Source organism: Procambarus clarkii, unplaced genomic scaffold, assembly GCF_040958095.1.
Source record: "Procambarus clarkii isolate CNS0578487 unplaced genomic scaffold, FALCON_Pclarkii_2.0 HiC_scaffold_103, whole genome shotgun sequence".
Taxonomy (NCBI): Eukaryota; Metazoa; Arthropoda; class Malacostraca; order Decapoda; family Cambaridae; genus Procambarus; species Procambarus clarkii.
Window position 1 is genome coordinate 2418809 of NW_027189136.1, and position 19682 is coordinate 2438490.

A 19682-nucleotide genomic window follows, 5' to 3' on the forward strand; every position below is an offset into this window, starting at 1 on the left:
TCTCTATTACTAGCTGTTACCATAGTTCCTTTTACACTAATCACTTTATATGGTTTTGTATCATACGGTATATCTAACTTTCCCTCTTTTTTCTTTTTAACGAGAACAGTGTCACCAACCTTTATGAACTGTTCCTTTGCACGTTGATCATGAGCAATTTTCATTTTGCCCTTGGCTAGTGCATCCTTCTGAGCGAGACGTTTATCCGTTACCTCGGCTGGCATGACGGGTAGTGCGATTCTCATAGGACGTCCAAATAAAAGTTCGCCAGGCGACTTGCCCAGTGTTCCATGTGGTGTTGCATGGTAGTTCCTGAGAAAAGCATACATAGCTTGTTTCCAGGATCGTCCTTCGGCATGAGCACAGCGTACCGCTTTCATGAGAGGTTGCATGAATCTCTCAACTTCTCCATTTGCTTGAGGATGTAGTGGCATCACACGGCGGTGTTTGAATCCAATATGCTCAGCAAAGTTGACAAAGTCTTGTCCATTGAATGGCGGTCCATTGTCCGTCTTGACAACTTCAGGAATGCCAAAGTTTGAAAAGATCTTGTCGAGTTTCGGGATGACGGCCTTTGCAGATGTGGAATTGATGATTTCTACTTCTGGATAACGTGAGTGGTCATCAATGACTACCATCAAGTACTCTCCAGTCGGTAGTGGTCCGCAGAAGTCCATCGATACTTCCGTCCACGGTGCAGCAGGTAGTGGTGAAGGTTGTAGAGGTGTTGGTCTTGAAGTATCCACTGTAGCTTGGCAAGGGACACAGGCATCATGCATATCCTTTGCTTGACGATCAATGCCAGGAAACCACACCTTTTCTCGTAGCAGCTGTTTCGTCCTAACAAGACCTTGGTGTCCTTGATGTGCAAGCTTCAGAGCACGTTGCTGGAGAACAGCTGGAATCACGATACGAGTACCTCGCAGCACAGTGTCGCGTTGTTGCGTAACACTTAATTCTGTCTGGATGCGTTCAAGTGCTTTGAATGCATCTTGGTCAACTCCTGAGGGTGGGATGCGTGGAAACTTTTTCTTAGTCAATGCATCCACTGTTGCTTGCAGAGTTGGGTCCTCCAGGGTTGCAGTACGGATTTCATCAAGAGTAAGAGCCTTAGGGACTGCATCATAGGTTACAGAGTGTACATATTCCTCGGCAACTTGCTGATGCTTGGTGATGGTGAAACTGTTGGCAGGATGTCGACTGATGTAATCAGCGGGATTGCCTGCACCCGGCTTGTATTTCACCGTAAAGTTGTATGGTTGCAGACGAAGAGCCCATCTCTCAATGCGAGCTGGTGGTTTGGACTTTGGATTATTGAAGATGGTCTCCAACGGTTTGTGGTCAGTGACCATCGTGGTGAAGGGCGCACCAAGCAGATACACCTTGAAGTGTTCACAGCCCCATACAAGAGCAAGAGCTTCCTTCTCTGTCTGACTGTATCGTTGCTCAACATCTGTGAGAGAACGGCTGGCGTAGGCAATTACTACTCTGGAATCTGGTTGACCAGGTTTGTGTTGGGCTAAAACAGCACCTAATCCAACAGGACTAGCATCCACCGTTAACTCAGTGTCCATTGATGGATCAAAGTATGCAGCAGTCGCATTCTCTACTAGTGCATCTTTCACAGCATCAAATGCATTTTGCTCGATATCGCTCCAGTACCATGATGCATTTTTCTTCAGGAGCTCACGTAGAGGCTTTGTAATGGTAGCAAAATCTGGAATGAAGCGAGAACAGTAGTTTGCCATTCCCAGAAAACTATGTACTTCAGTGGACGTTGAAGGAGGTGCAGCATTCTTGATATCTGCAACTTTCTTAGGATCTGGAGACAGACCTTTGTCACTAAGTACATGTCCAAAGAATTCAATTTTATGTTGATTGAACTCACACTTTGCTCGGCTTAGCGTCAAATTCTTTTCTCGTAAGCGTTGCAATGTTGCACGAAGAGCTTTGTCGTGTTCAGCTTGGGTACGGCCATAAACAATGATGTCATCAGACATGTTGTCAGCATTAGGTATGTCTTGCAATACCTGGCTGATGATGTGCTGGAATACCTCGGCAGCACTGTTGATACCAAAACTCAGGCGCTTGTACCTATACAGACCTCGATGTGTCGTAAACGTTGTGATGAATCGACTCTCCTCATCAAGTTCAAGCTGATGATAGCCCTTGTTTAAATCTAACTTGCTGAATACAGTTGCACCATTCAAGCGGTAGATCATATCATCTACAGTCGGTGTAGGATGGCGTTCACGCATTATTGCCTTGTTGGGAACACGCATGTCCACACAAATGCGTATCTCATCTGGATTCTTCGGCTTTGGTGGAGTGACAATTGGGCTTACCCATGGTGTTGGGCCTGTTACTGGTTCAATGATATCTAGTTCTATCAGCCTATCCAGTTCGGCATCGACTTTCTTGCGAGTATGGAATGGTTGTCGGCGATGTGGTTGGGCAACTGGAATTACATCTGGGTTGATATGCAGATGTACTTTGCTATCAGTATAACAACCTATGGATTTAAATCGATCAAAAAATTAAGCAACAATACCATCAACATTGTTTGCAGATTCCACTGCTACAGCATTAGAAAGCTGAAGTAGCCCCAATTTGGTTGAAGTCTTGTAACTGAGTAAAGACTCCTTTGCATTCCTAACAACATGGAATGTAGTAATGAGCATTGCATTCTTTGACTTAATCTCTGCAGTTAAAGTTCCAATCACTGGCAAGGCTAACTTCGAAGCATAGGCAGTGGCTTTACCATTGTATTTTTCTAGCTTTGGGAACTGTTTTCTAAATTTTTCATAGTGGCACTCAGCAATGGTGTCAATGTTTGATCCAGTGTCAATGAGAACTTTGAGACAAATACCAGCAATGTATACACATGTCTCTGGGTTGTTTGGAAGATCATTCCATTCTGTGATTGCTTGTACTCCATAAGTATAATCACATTCACTGTCATCTGAGACTGGTTGTAATGAAATGTTGTCTTGTACATTATTAACATTCTGGATATGAGGTGCAATATTGTGTTTACCACCTCGACCCCTATGACCTGATCCTCGTACAGTGCTTTTATTCATTGACTGTGGTTTCTTTAGTGCAGAACGACACATAGCACCAAAATGACCTAGTTTTCCACACTCATAGCACTTCTTACCTTGAGCAGGACAAACATTATCTTGGTGTGGGTAGTCTCCTCCACAATTGTAACATTTATTGTTGACACCCTCTGATGTGGGTCGTTGTGACTGCTTGAGCCTTGTTCCTTGACCCCAGTTGTGACGTGGTTCTCGGCTCAATTTACTGTTAGGTTTGGCATGATATCTTCTTTGATCACGGTGTCCTCCCTGAACCTTACGTACCTCATCACTGTTAGTAACAGTGGCAGAACCGTTATTAGCACTGCACTCCATGACACGAGCATCACGTGCAGCATCTTCCATTCGACGAGCCATATCCAGTATCTTGATAAGAGAACTGTCATCATCAACAAGTTCTAGAGCTCTTCGACGAAGACGTGTAGATGTGCATGATTCAATTATTTGCTGTTTGATTTCTTTGTCAACATCAGCAAACTCACAATGGGCTGCTAAACCCTGCAGACGTGTGTGGTATTGATCCACAGTTTCATTAGAGAGTTGTTTTGCTCTCCTGAAATGCATAATTTCCATAGCAGTATTTTGCCTTGGTTTGAAATGCTCTGTTAGTTTGGCTTTGGCAGTGTCATAATCTTTGGCACCACCAGTGTCTTTCAGTGTGTCAAAGATGTCACAAACTCTATCACCTGCATAATGAAGTAGAAAGGCACGCTTTCTTTCAGCACTTTTGATGTCAGAAACTATCAACAAATTTTCAAACTTTTTAAGCCATTTGACCCACCTCTGTGACAGGTTTGTCTGGTCACAGTCAGGATCAAATGCAGGAAACTGAGGTATATTTGCCATTTTTACTGAATAAATGTAACTTATCACTTAAATGTTCCTCAGAATATTAAACACTTACTGCACTGTATATGTTAGTCAAGAATTCACTGTAATTACTTTAATTTTGCAAAGCACACAAGCATTTTAATGCAAAAGTTCACAACAGTGCACAATATAGCAGCAACTGACTTCTTACCTAGCCCTTGTGTACATGTGTTGTTCCTACTCACAGCAGAAGCACAGCAGTTGGTACAGCAGCAGTTGGTATAGCAGCAGTTGGTACAGCAGTTGGTGCAGCAGTTGGTACAGTGTGATGAATTTTGTAGCACGAAGCATCGTTTCGTAACCAAAACATCAGGTTTTGTATACATCAAAGCGTCGTTTCGTACACAACGTCGGCAGATTCCTCAGTACAGTTTCTTCAGCACAGCTTGGGTAGCACACAGCTTGGGTAGCACACAGCATTGGTTAGCACACAGCATCGTTTAGCACACAGCATTGGTTAGCACACAGCATCGGTTAGCATACAGCATCGGGTATGGCGCTCACAGCTTCTCTTCCTCCTCCAGGCAGCATGCTTCTCCCTCAACCCGTTCTCGCAAATTTAATAAGTCAATATTGACTTATTAAACATGTGCATAGGTGACATACTTAACATAATAGATACCCTTAAAAAGATTCATAGAAAACACCGACCTTACCTAACCTACTTAGTATGTTAAGATAAGAATCTTATTGCTTCGTAATTACAATTATTACCTAACCTATAATAGGTATAGGTTAAGTAATAATTGTAATTACGAAGCAATAAGATGCTTATCGTAAGATACTAACAAGGTTAGGTAAGGTCGGTGTTTTCTATGAATCTTTTTAAGGGTATCTATTATGTTTAGTATATCACCTATGCACGTAGTTAATAAGTCAATATTGACTTTACGAATTTGCGAGAACGGGTTGTTCTCCCTTGTGTTTGAAACTGAACAAATACCTGCGTTCACATCCCATCCTCGTCGCCAATGTGGTGTTTGTGTGTTACTGAGGAAGTCTTGGTTGTAGGGTTGATGTAAAGTCATGACTTGGTTACTGACTTTAATACTTAATATGATTACATGACTAGTAGCTACCAAGCTTGGCGGGCGTCCTGTACGCTCTTGTTTACCTTCTCTCTCTGCTGTCTCAGCCGCCGCACATAGAAAACGGATGGTACCATTTTCTGTGAACATGACAGGAACCACATTCAGTGCCCGCCAAGGAGACATTTTACAGTATAGGCAGGGCTGTGCCCTGATTGGTGGACGGCGACGGCGCACAGCCTACCCGCGCGGCAGCCCGCGCAGGCCGAGTGGGCCAGATTTGAACTGCATGTGACCCAACGCGGACGACGCCTGCCCGGCACCACTGGCACTTAGGATATGTGCCCATAGGACCCCTAAGAGGCATTGATTCCCTCTGTCCTACCCTTCCTGAGGAGCCTAGACTTGCTCCACCTACCCTACCAGCCCTTCCTCTCCCTACGACGACAGTTCCAGGTGAATTACTGTACTATTGTTGTAACACGTGGGTCACCTCTACAATATGGTAAGTGTGTGAGATGGGAAGGATGTGCTACAGGGAGTAAAGAGAGATTGTGGGATGGGCAAGGGCATGTGTGGGAGACCTGCGCGTCTCCGGGTAACCCATCCAGTATTGTAATATACAAAAAGAACGTAAACATTTAAGTTACCCCATTAAAGCCTAGAAAATCAAGTTTCCACAAGATCCTGGTAGTGCGAGGTGAGCGGCAGAGATTTTACAAATAACTTATATTGATTTAAAATATAAATTATAAAAGAAAAATGCATTTTGTTCATAAAGTATTTTATTATATATAAAATAAAAACTATTTTTAATAAAAGTTTAAAAATAATTTTCTTTTCTTTAATTTCTTATATAAAAACTTTAAGATTTTATTAAATGATAATAAAACATAACTCAGACCAACTTTGCCAAAGCTCTAGTATATTTTGTTTAGTAATATTATTAATTTTTTTTACGCCATTGTGCGCAATATTCACTACAACATACTTAGTTAAACTTGGGTGTGCATGACGGGCGGCGGAACAGTATCCAGCACTAGGTAAGTGGGGGTCACTTAATTGTATTAATTAGCTACTGTGTACCGCGTTCTGTGGCCATTGTCAGTCGCCAGTAAGTGGGGGGGGGTAACTTAGCTACTGTACACAGTTGTGCTTGCGGGGGTTGAGCTTTGGCTCTTTGGTCCCGCTTCTCAATCAGTTTAATATAAAAACTAAGTACTACCTAATTAACTCCATGTTACCTACTTCACCCCTGAAATGTCAACCCATGTCTACTATTTTAATCAATGCTTTTTGTTGACCAAATTTTATATTTGCTTTATTTCTGCCATATTTCCCCCTTTTTTTATTTTTTTATTTTCTCAACACAATTTATACTTTAATCTCAATTAGTATTAAGTTTTAGTCTTAGTGTTTTTCCTGCCCGAAACGCTTTGCGTAATAGTGGCTTTAGGCATTGTATGTACTAGCTCTATCTATAGGATAAAAAGCCAGTATGAGACTGTTTAGCACCCGAATAAACAACATGAAAGTTGAAGATCCAGACAGCTTCTTTATGAATGACATCCAAGCTGCAGATAATATAACAGGTATTAACACGAACTTGTAAGACTTTGAAAGAGAAATTGACAACATACCCGTGCACTCAGTCCCTGGTCCAGACTCGTGGAATTCAATATTCCTAAAGAAATATAAAGTACCAGTAGCATGAGAGCTCAATTTCTGATTTCTGTGTTGTTTGCTAAGATTAATCTTAGCAAACAACACAGAAATCATCGATAGATACAGCGATAGCAGGCGGCTAGACGTCTGCGAGGCACTACACATCAAGAAGTCAACACCAGCAATCAACAGCCAATTAATGCACAACTATATTCTACCCACTTCTAGACTCCGCTCCAATATAGAAGCATCAAGAAATATGGACCAATAGGCTTTCTACAATTACTTCCATTCAATACCCATTGTTTCGTGTTCTGTCTTGTGTTTGAAATTAATACCCATTCAATACCCATTGTTTCGTGTTCTGTCTTGTGTTGGAATTTAATACCTATTGAATACCCATTGTTGAAAAATCGTTTTTCACCTCATCCACCTCACCCAAATGTAGATATAAACCTCGAAGATGTGTAAGCTCTATTCAGTTTCAGTTGTGGTTGTAAACTAAAGTGTTTGAAAATGTAATACGTTTTACGAAACGCGCTCAAGTGTCGCGTCAGACTAGAAATAAAAATGAATTTTGGAGAATTGATCTTTGAATTACCATCAACAGTGAAAAGAAACATAAGAAAGATAGAGAAAATTCGTGTTAGAATTATTAATCTTACTTTTTCGGTCATATTTAATAATATATGTCTACAGGAAAGACTGCTACCAATATATATATATATATATATATATATATATATATATATATATATATATATATATATATATATATATATATATATATATATATATATATATATATATATATATATATATATATATATATATATATATATATATATATATATATATATCGGTCTCCAAATCCATCATGTGGGTGGTAGTGGACCCCATACTAGTCCCGTGGATAGTAGTGGTCCCTATAAACCCACCTTGTGGATGGTAGTGGACCCCTTATCCACCCTATGGGCGGTAGTGGACCTAATACCCATCCTGTGGATGACAAAGAGTGGTGCTAACTGGAAATGAATCTCATTGGCAAAATGTGGTAAGTGGGATACCACAGGGGTCCATTTTAAGGCAGAGCCATCTTACAGGATGCACCCGATGGGCACTTGCCAAAGTGCCTATCGGGTGCATCCTGGGGGCACCACGAGCCTAGGGGCCCACGAGCTTAGGACGTGCAACCACACTTATATAATATAACCTTACATCCTGATGTGGGACTGAATAATAAATTTTATGATATATATTACCAGGTGAATAACTTATCAACAGAAATGAAACGTAATGTTTTGAGTGGAACGTAAATGTTTCATAATGTGTCGTCTAATGTGTAGCTTACTGAGTATTGTCTTTTTCAAGCCTTGTGTATTGTTCAAATGTATATCATGTTGATTAGTTGCTGCTCCACAGCATGTTGTTAATGTTTTAGCACCAATTTTGTTAAGTGCCAATAAAATTGTTGGTGCCAATAAAACATATAGGTTTTAATGCTATCAACCATTTACGTTTTATTTCATTGACGATATTGCATCGTTCTCATTGACCGCAAGCTGAATTTCCAGGGACACATTCTAAATATATCTAAAAAAGTTTCAAAAACTGTTGGCATTCTTTCTAAGATCAGATATTATGTACCCCGCCCTGCCCTGGTGACTATTACTCCCTTATCTATCCATACCTCAACTATGGTATTTGTGCTTGGGGTTCTACTACCCAAAGTCATTTACGTCCTCTAATTACTCAACACAAAGCTGCTATTAGGACAATATCCAACTCTAGCCCCAGACATCACTCAGTACCCCTACTCAAATCTCTGAATATATTAGATATTAATTCACTGCACATCCTCTCATGTAATAATAATAATAATAATTTTTATTTAGGTAAAGGTACATACATAAAGAGATTTTACAAAGTTTGTTGGCTTTATAGATAGAGCTAGTACATACAATGCCTAAAGCCACTATTACGCAAAGCGTTTCGGGCAGGAAAAAACACTAATGACTAAAGCTTAAAACTAATGGGTAAAAAGAATAAGATGTGTTGAGTACAAATAAAAATAGAGGTAAAAGAGGGGGGAACATTGTTGAAAAAGCAGCACAAATACAATTACAAATTATTACAGAAAATTACATTCAAACAGCGTTGATTTGAAAAAAAAAAAAAAAAAAAACATACATGGGTTGACAACAGAGGGATAAGGTAGGTTACAGGGAATTTATTAGGTATAGCTTCGTTTTTAACTTAAACTGGTTGAGAGGTACAGTCTTTAACATGGTTGGGAAGGTCATTCCACATTCTGGGCCCCTTGATTTGTAGAGCATTTCTGGTTTGATTAAGTCGTACTCTAGGAATATCAAAACTGTATTTATTTCTGGTGTGGTGCTCATGGGTTCTGTTACAACCTTCTATGAAGCTTTTGAGATCAGGATTGGCATTATAGTTTAGCGTTTTATATATGTATAATACACATGAGAGAATGTGCAGTGACTTAATGTCTAACATATTCAGAGATTTGAGTAGGGGTACGGAGTGATGTCTGGGGCCAGAATTGGATATTGTCCTAATAGCAGCTTTGTGTTGAGTAATTAGAGGACGTAAGGGATTTTGGGTAGTAGAGCCCTAAGCACAAATACCATTATTATAAATGTGTATTATATATATATATATATATATATATATATATATATATATATATATATATATATATATATATATATATATATATATATATATATATATATATATATATATATATATATATATATATTTTATTTTATTTATATATATACAAAAAGGTTCATTGGGTTTGTGAGAATACATTGGATAGTACAGTAATTACATTCTTGTAAAGCCACTAGTACGCGCAGCGTTTCGGGCAGCTCCTTAATCTAGCAGATAATTTTAAGTAGGTAAGTTCAATCAGAATTGATAAATGAAAGATACATTACAAGAGAAAAATGAGATGAGAGAGATAAGTAAGTATATTAAAGCACATTGTTATATTAAAGCTCTGATTGATTACATTGACAGCTTGATTAGTAATTTAAACAAGATTAATAGACACCATACAGCAGATTGACAGCACATATAAGACAGCAATGATCACAATGGTAAAGATGTTCAGAATGGGTACATAAAGATTGGGAGACTGGGTAGCAAAAGATACAGATAAACAAGATTTATAAACACCATGCAATAGAATGGCAGCACATATAATAAAAGAAAACAACAATGATCTCAATGGTAAAGATGTTCAAATTGGGAACAAAAAGGTTGGGAGATTGGGTAGCAATAGATACAGTGCAATTTTAAGGCAAAAAGAGAAAAACTATGAAGATGAAATTAGGTACTTTTTAGTATTGATTTTGAATTATGTAAAAGTTGGACAGCTTTTCAATTCAGTAGGGAGTGAATTCCATAAACTGGGTCCCTTTATTTGCATAGAGTGTTTACACAAATTAAGTTTAACTCTGGGGATATCGAAGAGATATTTATTTCTGGTGTGGTGATAATGGGTCCTATTACATCTGTCCAGGAAGAGTTTCAGACAAGGATATGCATTTAAGAACAGGGTTTTGTAAATGTAGTTGACACAAGAGAATTTATGGAGTGAGATTATGTTTAGCATGTTTAGGGAGTTAAACAAGGGGGCTGTGTGTTGTCTGAAAGCAGAATTTGATATTATTCTGATAGCAGATTTTTGCTGGGTGATGATGGACTTGAGGTGGTTTGCAGTGGTTGAACCCCATGCACAGATACCATAGTTGAGATAAGGATAGATTAGTGCATAATATAGAGAGATGAGAGCAGAGTTAGGAACATAATATCTGATTTTGGAGAGTATACCAACTGTTTTAGAGACTTTCTTAGTTATGTGTTGTATGTGGGTACTGAAGTTGAGTATCTTGTCTAGGAATATGCCAAGAAACTTTCCATCATTTTTATTGCTAATGTTTACATTGTAAATCTGAAGCTGAATTGCATTTGTAGATTTGCTTCCAAATAGGATGTAGTAGGTCTTTTCTATGTTAAGTGTTAGTTTGTTGGTTGACATCCATAAGTGGACTTTTTTTAGTTCATTATTAACAACATCATTTAGTGTATGTGGGTTGGGGTTGGAGTAAATGAGGGTAGTATCATCAGCAAACAAAATAGGTTTCAGAATGTTAGAGACATTAGGCAGATCATTAATGTATATAAGAAATAGTAGGGGTCCCAAGATGCTGCCCTGAGGCACTCCAACGGTTATTGGTAGAATGGGAGAGATTATATTATTGATGGCTACACATTGGTGTCTATCACTAAGATAGGATTTGATATAGTCCAGTGCATGGCCTCGGATTCCATAATGATGGAGTTTACATAAGAGGTAATCGTGAATAACAGTATCAAAGGCCTTTCTCAGGTCAATGAAGAGTCCAATTGGAAACTCATTTTTGTCAAGGGCAGAGTAAATTATATCAGGGAGACTAATAATTGCATCGTTGGTACTCTTTTGAGAGCGGAATCCAAACTGATAGGGGCTAAGAATGTCGAATTTTACGAGATAGGAGTAGAGCTGTTTGTAGATAATTTTTTCAAATATTTTTGATAGTATGGGTAGGTTCGATATTGGTCTGTAGTTGTTTATGTCTGACGGATTACCTCCTTTATGAACTGGCGTTACTCTTGCGTTTTTAAGGATATCAGGGAAGGTATGACACTCAAGGGATTTGTTGAACAGCAGAGCTATAGGTGGTGCAAGGGCATGGGAGGCGCTCTTGTATACAATGGATGGGATTTCACTGATGTTCCCAGCTTTGGTTTTTAGTGAGTGTATGATGGACACAACATCTGACGGGCTGACTGGTAAGAGGAGAAGAGAGTTTGGATAGCTGCCTGAGAGATATGTGTTGATATGTGTCTGAGTCTGTGAGATTTTACTTGCAAGGTTAGCACCAATCGATGAAAAGAAGCTATTAAATTCATTCGCCATTTCTAAGTCAGATGACAGTGTAAGGCCATCCTTAGAGAGTGTTATCTGGTTGTGGGAGTGTTGTTTAGTTCCCAGGATGTTAGAGATGGTATTCCATGTGCTTTTCATGTTGCCTTTTGCTTCTTTGAATCTAGTCTCATAATATGAAAGTTTTGCTTTTCTTATGATACTGGTGAGCACTGATGAGAACCTTTTAACTACTTCCATTGAAATTAGGCCACTCCTAAATTTCTTTTCGTATTCATGTTTTTTGTTGATTGATTTAATTATGCCACTTGTGAGCCACGGGTTATTTTTTCTTTTATCAGTTACTTTTATCAGTTACAGTTACGGGTTTTTTTTCTTTTATCAGTGTTATATATATATATATATATATATATATATATATATATATATATATATATATATATATATATATATATATATATATTATATATGACCGAAAAAGTAAGATTAATAATTCTAACACGAATTTTCTCTATGTTTCTTATATTTCTTTTCACTATTGATAGTAACTGAAAAATCAATTCTCCAAAATTCATTTTTATTTCTAGTCTGACGCGACACTTGAATGCGTTTCGTAAAACTTATTACATTTTCAAAGACTTTAGTTTACACACACACAACTATAACTGAACAGAGCTCAAACAGCTTCGATTTTATACCTGCATTTGGGTGAGGTGAATGTTACAACAGTTTTGGATGAGGTGAAAACAAACTTTCAACACAAGACAGAACACGAAACAATGGGTATAATATTTTGTAATAATAATAATATAATAATAATTTTTATTTAGGTAAGGTACATACATAAAGAGATTTTACAAAGTTTGTTGGCTTTATAGATAGAGCTAGTACATACAATGCCTAAAGCCACTATTACGCAAAGCGTTTCGGGCAGGAAAGTTAAGGGAAGAATGGAAGTAACTGCAAAGGGCCTATTGGCCCATATTTCTTGATGCTTCTATATTGGTGTGGAGTCTTGAAGTGGGTAGAATATAGTTGTGCATTAATTGGCTGTTGATTGCTGGTGTCGACTTCTTAATGTGTAGTGCCTCGCAGATATCAAGCCGCCTGCTATCGCTGTATCTATCGATGATTTTCGTGTTTTTTGTTAAGACTTCTCTGGTGATAGTCTGGTTGTGGGAAGAGATTATATGTTCCTTAATGGAGCCCTGTTGCTTATGCATCGTTAATCGCCTGGAAAGAGATGTTGTTGTCATGCCTATATACTGAATTCTTTGAGGCTTACAGTCCCCAAGTGGGCATTTGAAGGCATAGACGACATTGGTCTCTTTTAAAGCGTTCTGCTTTGTGTCTGGAGAGTTTCTCATGAGTAGGTTGGCCATTTTCTTGGTTTTATAGTAGATCGTCAATTGTATCTTCTGATTTTTGTCTGTAGGGATAACGTTTCTATTAACAATATCTTTCAGGACCCTTTTCTCTGTTTTATGAGCTGTGGAAAAGAAGTTCCTGTAAAATAGTCCAATAGGGGGTACAGGTGTTGTGTTAGTTGTCTCTTCAGAGGTTGCATGGCGTTTCACCTTCCTTCTTATGATGTCTTCAACGAAATCATTGGAGAAGCCGTTGTTGTCTAGGACCTGCCTTACCCTACAGAGTTCATCATCGACTTGCTTCCATCCTGAGCTGTGGCTGAGAGCACGGTCGACATAAGCGTTAACGACACTCCTCTTGTGCCTGTCTGGGCAGTCACTGTTGGCATTGAGGCACATTCCTATGTTTGTTTCCTTACTGTAGACTGCAGTGTGGAAACCTCCGCTCCTTTCCATGACTGTTGCATCTAGAAAGGGCAGCTTCCCATCCTTCTCCATCTCGTAAGTGAAACGCAACACAGAATTCCGCTCAAATGCCTCCTTCAGCTCCTGCAGATGTCTGTCATCAGGTACCTGTGTAAAAATGTTGTCAACATACCTGCAGTATATGGCCGGTTTCAAGTTCATGTTGACTAAGACCTTTTGTTCGATGGTACCCATGTAGAAGTTCGCAAACAGGACACCTAGGGGAGAACCCATGGCGACCCCATCTACTTGCTTATACATGTGCCCATCCGGGCTCAAGAAGGGTGTCTCTTTAGTACAAGCTTGGAGTAGTTTCCTTAGAATGTTTTCTGGTATGTCAAGAGGAGTACAGGCCGGATCACGATACACTCTGTCCGCTATCATCCCAATTGTTTCATCCACAGGTACGTTGGTAAACAGTGATTCTACGTCCAACAAGGCTCTTATCCCTGTGGCCCGTGTTCTCCGCAGTAAGTCAACAAATTCCTTTGGAGACTTCAGGCTGAAGGTGCAAGGGACATAAGGAGTCAGCAAGCCGTTGAGTCGCTTCGCCAGTCTGTACGTGGGTGTTGGTATCTGGCTAATGATTGGCCAAAGTGGGTTTCCAGGCTTATGTGTCTTGACATTTTCCCATGTCATATATTGTATCGTATATATATTGTACCCAATATGTAACTCCTTTTTTGTAACAATGTTCAAATAAAACAAATATATATGTGTACATACTAAAGAATGGGGGTGGCAGGAGAAGATAATATTATTGTTCAGTGAGAAACCACAAGGTCTCCTCTGAATACTTTTTATTTTCTTCTGAGGCTATGGGTCGCCACATTGGCACCAGAGGTGGTACCTCACAATATATATATATATATATATATATATATATATATATATATATATATATATATAAAACGCTGAACTGTAATGCCAATCCTGACCTTAAAAGCTTCATTGAAAGTTGTAACAGAACCCATGAGCACCACACCAGAAACAAATATCTTTTTGATATTCCAAGAGTACGACTTAATCAAACTAGAAATGCTCTACAAATCAAGGGACCCAGAATGTGGAATGACCTTCCCAATCATGTTAAAGACTGTACCTCTCTCAACCAGTTTAAGATAAAACTGAGCACTACCTAATTAACTCCCTGTAACCTACCTTATCCCTATAATGTCAACCCATGTATGTTATTTTTAAACAATACTGTTTGTCGACCAAATTTTATTTTTGCTGTTTTTCTGCCATGTTCCCCCTTTTTTATTTGTTTATTTTCTCAACATATTTATGCTTTAATCTCAATTAGTATTAAGTTTAGTCTTTAGTGTTTTTCCTGCCCGAAACGCTTTGCGTAATAGTGGCTTTAGGCATTGTATGTACTAGCTCTATCTATAAATTCAGCAATATTTGTATCACCCCTTGTATGTATGTATGTGGGGGGTTTCTTTTTTGCTATCACGACTGCAATGCGTACGTCGCCAATGAACATTTGACAAACGCTTCACGAAGCTGTCGGAATTTGCAGAATAGAAAATACGAGAGCAACCGTACAAGGCCTGGGAGCAAGGTCGAGTTAGAGTCCTTGAGGGTCTCTTCTCAGACTAGCCTCACCTGGTCCTGCTCCACGTTGATCGTTGGAATCTCCTCAATGATTTAACACTTTAAGGGACTCCTATGGTCCTCATCACATTTTTAGTTTAGTGAATATAGGCAACTCGGTGTTGAAGACACTTAGAGCTGAAGGCTTGAGTAAATGGTTGGCAGTATTCAGAAGTGGTTCAACAGAAACACTGCATAAAGCTTAACAGTAGTTTATTTACTAACTTAACCACTAATACACAGGGTGCTTGATTTACTTTAGATTGGCGTCAGCAAAGCTATGGTTGTATTAGCGAGACTCTTGACGTCTGGCTAAACGACTCGTATCCACTCGTGGACAAACACCTAACTTAACACAGTTGACAGCCAATCATTAACACGGCAACCTAACTGCCGGTATGCAAAGGGATCACAAGAGTTCCAACCGGATACTCGGTAATGATGATATGCAATAAATCAACAAATACACTGTCAATGGGACAGGCAATAACATGCACAATAATATTATCACACAATAACTAAATGTGTGGTGTATGTGAAGCTTGTTACGTACCTCTATAAGATACGTAATTAAATAAATTAATATGTACCTTTTATAATTGTGTGTAAATTACAAGTATGTATATTGATATACTTATATGTTCTATGTAAAATAATTTCATGTTACATTGTTGGCGTTAGGCCCAACGTATCGTGGGAATGATTGTTTTATTTCTTTGTGTATTCAGTTTCCCACGGGAACTAATGATTTATATGTGATCATATGTGGGTAACATAGGTGAATAATAATTGTGTGAACTGTATCTGGCAAATTGTCGTGGGATAGTTCGTTGCTGGGTTAGCATGCCATTAGTCCCCCTTTGTATGTGTATTTTAATTACTATGTAAAGCAATTGTTACCTTATTTTTGTATACCAATATGTATTGACCATTCATTACGTTAGTTTAAGATTACTCGTCACAATGTATTGCTCCATTGTAGAAATAATAAATATTGTAGCTTTGGCAAATTGTTCGCGGGGCAAGGCGATGTTTTTGACTACCGCGTAATTGTAATTCAGTAGCTGATCCAGAACCAGAGAGTTAACATCTTGTGGAGTTAAGTTTTACATTATTGTTCTGTCATAACCATACATATAATAATATATTAATTTCCGGGAGAGACAGTGATATTTTTAATGTGATATATTTGTGAGAAATTAATCATCTGTTTGCTGTTGAGATTTATGTAATATATATATATATAAGTTTTATATGTATTCTTTCAGTCCTAAAGGAAAGTTTTTAACAAAGTGCTCATTACTTATCAAGGGGTTATACTGGTGACCCGCTCTTGTGAACAGCAGTTTTTAGTAACCCTAGACCTGTTTTAAAGTTGGCTGTTGTAGGGTCACGAGCCGTAACGTACGATAGGTAACAAAGCTCACATTCACAGACTAGTGAAATGCAGTGATACCACACAGATAAACACGCATTCACCGTCGATTCACCTATAACCTGTGACAGGTATGAGAAGGTGAGAACTGTGGTTGATACCTCAGATCAACACAGACACAATAAAACAATGACAAGATCTTGTACTTACAGATAGGGTACCTTTCCTTACTCACTCACTCAGGCACATTTATACAAGCACTCGTAGGTGGCTTGATAGCTGGTTTCGCTCGTAGACACGGAGGGTACTTGCAGTAGGCCGGGCTGTATGCTTAACAGACAGACACACGCGCACACACTGGCACTGGCGATGAGCAAGATGGTGACGTCACATAGTAGTGTGAGGGCGGCGGCGGGCGCTCGAGGCACAGAAGTACAGAGGTACTGGGGTACTGGGGTACTGGGGTACACGCTCGGGACGAGTGGCGGCGGCTGTGGTACCATGCACGTACACTTGTGGTAAAGTCACACACAGGTTACTTAGGCGGCGGCACTGCCTTAGTTCACTCTAAGTCACTCACAACGATCTTTGTCACCAGGTGTTACCTGATACCAGTCTGTTTCGCTCTGGAGATTTGTCACTTTAGGCTTCTGAATAATATATTCACACTCGTGATTCTGGGCGAGTGTGTCGTATAGTCTTCAGACACTGAGTTAACTTGACGGTGAGGAATAGACGGTGTTCAGTCTATTGGCCGGTAGACAGAACAGAACACGTCCACTTTGCAAGAGATCCCTCACAAGAATGGTTTTGCAAGGGCTGCCGGGCATCTCGTGGCACCCAGCACAAAAGAGTTACAATTTGACCAATAGCATTGCAGCAATTGAGCAGGAACCAATCATATTACCTCGTTCGATGAGCAGTAGGAGAGGTGACGTCATGAACACGTCACGAACACGTCATAGCTGTTATTGTCCATCGCGCCGGTTCACCCCAGAGGGGAGACGCTGCTAGCGTCTCCCCTCTCCCACGCTCCACCACCGATGTACTCACTGACCCCTAGGTGGCAAGTATGCTTAACTCCCTGTATCTACTTCCTGCCTGGACATACGGCGGCCTCCGTATTATGAAAGTGTTCCTGGTTAAGTGGGCATTCTGGAGATACCCAACATGCCAGGTCACTATCCAGGGTTAACAGAAATAGGACCTTGTGCACAAGATCGGTGCACTGTGCACAGCAATGAGCCATTCCAGTCAGCTGTGGGAGAATCTTGACAGACACTCTCTCACAATGTACTTTACCTGAATAAACATTTGATTTTTTTTTAATTTGAATTTATTCCCGTGAATGGTTGTCGTAAGGGCCCCAGAACACTGGTTTGCCCAAGGGGACATAATATTGTTAAGACGGCCATATTTCGGGCCCAACCCTTTTTGCCTTATACATTTATATATATATTTATTTATTTATTTATTTATTTATTTATATACAAGAAGGTACATTGGGTTTGTGAGGATACATAGCATGTATTTACATTCTTGTAAAACCACTAGTACGTGCAGCGTTTCGGGCAGGTCCTTAATCTAACAGAAAATTTTAAGTAGGTAAATACTAGCAAAATTTATAAAAATGATAAAAGGTACATTGCAAGAAAAAAATGAGATGAGAGAGATTGGTAGGTATAAAGCACATAGGTAGCTCAGATTGATTGCATTGACAGCTTGAATGGTAATTTAACAAAAATAATAGGCACAATACAGCATATTGCTAGCACATGTAAGAAGACAGCAATGATCACAGTGGTAAAGTTGTTTGGATTAAGTACATAAAGATTGGGAGATTGGGTAACACTAGGTACAGAGCAAATTTAAAGCACAATGTAGGAAACTATGAAGATGAAATTAGGTAATTTTTGTTTTTGTTTTTGAATGAGGCAAAAGTTTGACAGCTTTTCAATTCACTAGGGAGTGAGTTCCATATATTAGGTCCCTTTATTTGTATAGTGTTTACACAGATTAAGTTTAACTCTGGGGATATCAAAGAGACATATATTTCTGGTGTGGTAAAAATGGGTCCTATTACATCTGTCCAGGGAGAGTTTCAGAGCATGGTTTGCATTTAAGAACAGGGTTTTGTAAATGTAGTTGACACAAGAGAATGTGTGGAGTGAGTTAATGTTTAGCATGTTTAGGGATTTAAACAAGGGGGCTGAGTGTTGTCTGAAAGCAGAGTTTGTTATTATTCTGATAGCAGATTTCTGCTGGGTGATGATGGACTTGAGAGGGTTTGGACTTCCACTGCGTCCTACAGGTACTCCATGTTTCCTCTCATGATCTCCTCTTCGCCAATCTTCTCTCTTCTCGGTTCCTCTTCTCCCATAGGTGCGTTGTCTCCGCACAGTGGCACTTGTCACCTGTACTCCATCCAGCAGCTTCCCCTCTTCCACACTAGGCTTTTGCAATGGCCCAATGCCCCTCTGGTTAGGCTGGCGCCTACCCTGGGTGTACCTATTCCCTGCTTTCTTCGTATTGCCTTTCCTATACCATTCGCTCCTTCGTTCCCGACGAATATTTTCACTCCTCCATGAGATTCTCTTCCCTCCAGACGTCTTCTTCGGTTCGTGGTTGGGCTCATCCACCTCCCTGTGGCTCACCTCACCACGGTGGTTCATCTTGCACCTACCACTATTCATCTGGCCGGCATAGGGTGCACTGCGTCATGGCTCCTCCTCTCTGCCCCTCTCTGCCGTTCGCTCATCCACTGAGCTTACTTTATTCACGTTTCTGTGTGGAGGGAGTGCGATCTGCAGCCTCTTCACCGCCCCAGGCGTTTGTACAGCTGCTCCTCGCCACTCCTCCACACGAATCATCAGGCTTAGTCGGAGGTCCTCGTCGGGGTTTTCCACGACCTCCGACGACCTCTCTGCACTCTCGCCCTCGTTGTCGTCGTCTCTGGCGACGTCTTCCCTGGCGAAGTCGGCTTCCTCACTACCATCTGGAACGACCGATACCTCACCTGGCAGGGTTGTACCGCTGCTTGCAACATAGGCACTCCTGGCCCAATCGGGTTGTATCCTGCCTCCTCCGAGGTCATTACCCAGCACCATCTGTACATGCTCTAGGGGTAACTTAGGGGCTACAGCTACTATAGCTTTCTCGACTCCGCAGTCAGCAATCAGCTGTACTTCGTGAAGTGGCAACCTGTATTCCTCCCCCACACTGCGTATCCTCACCGCTCCCACAGGTGAATCATTA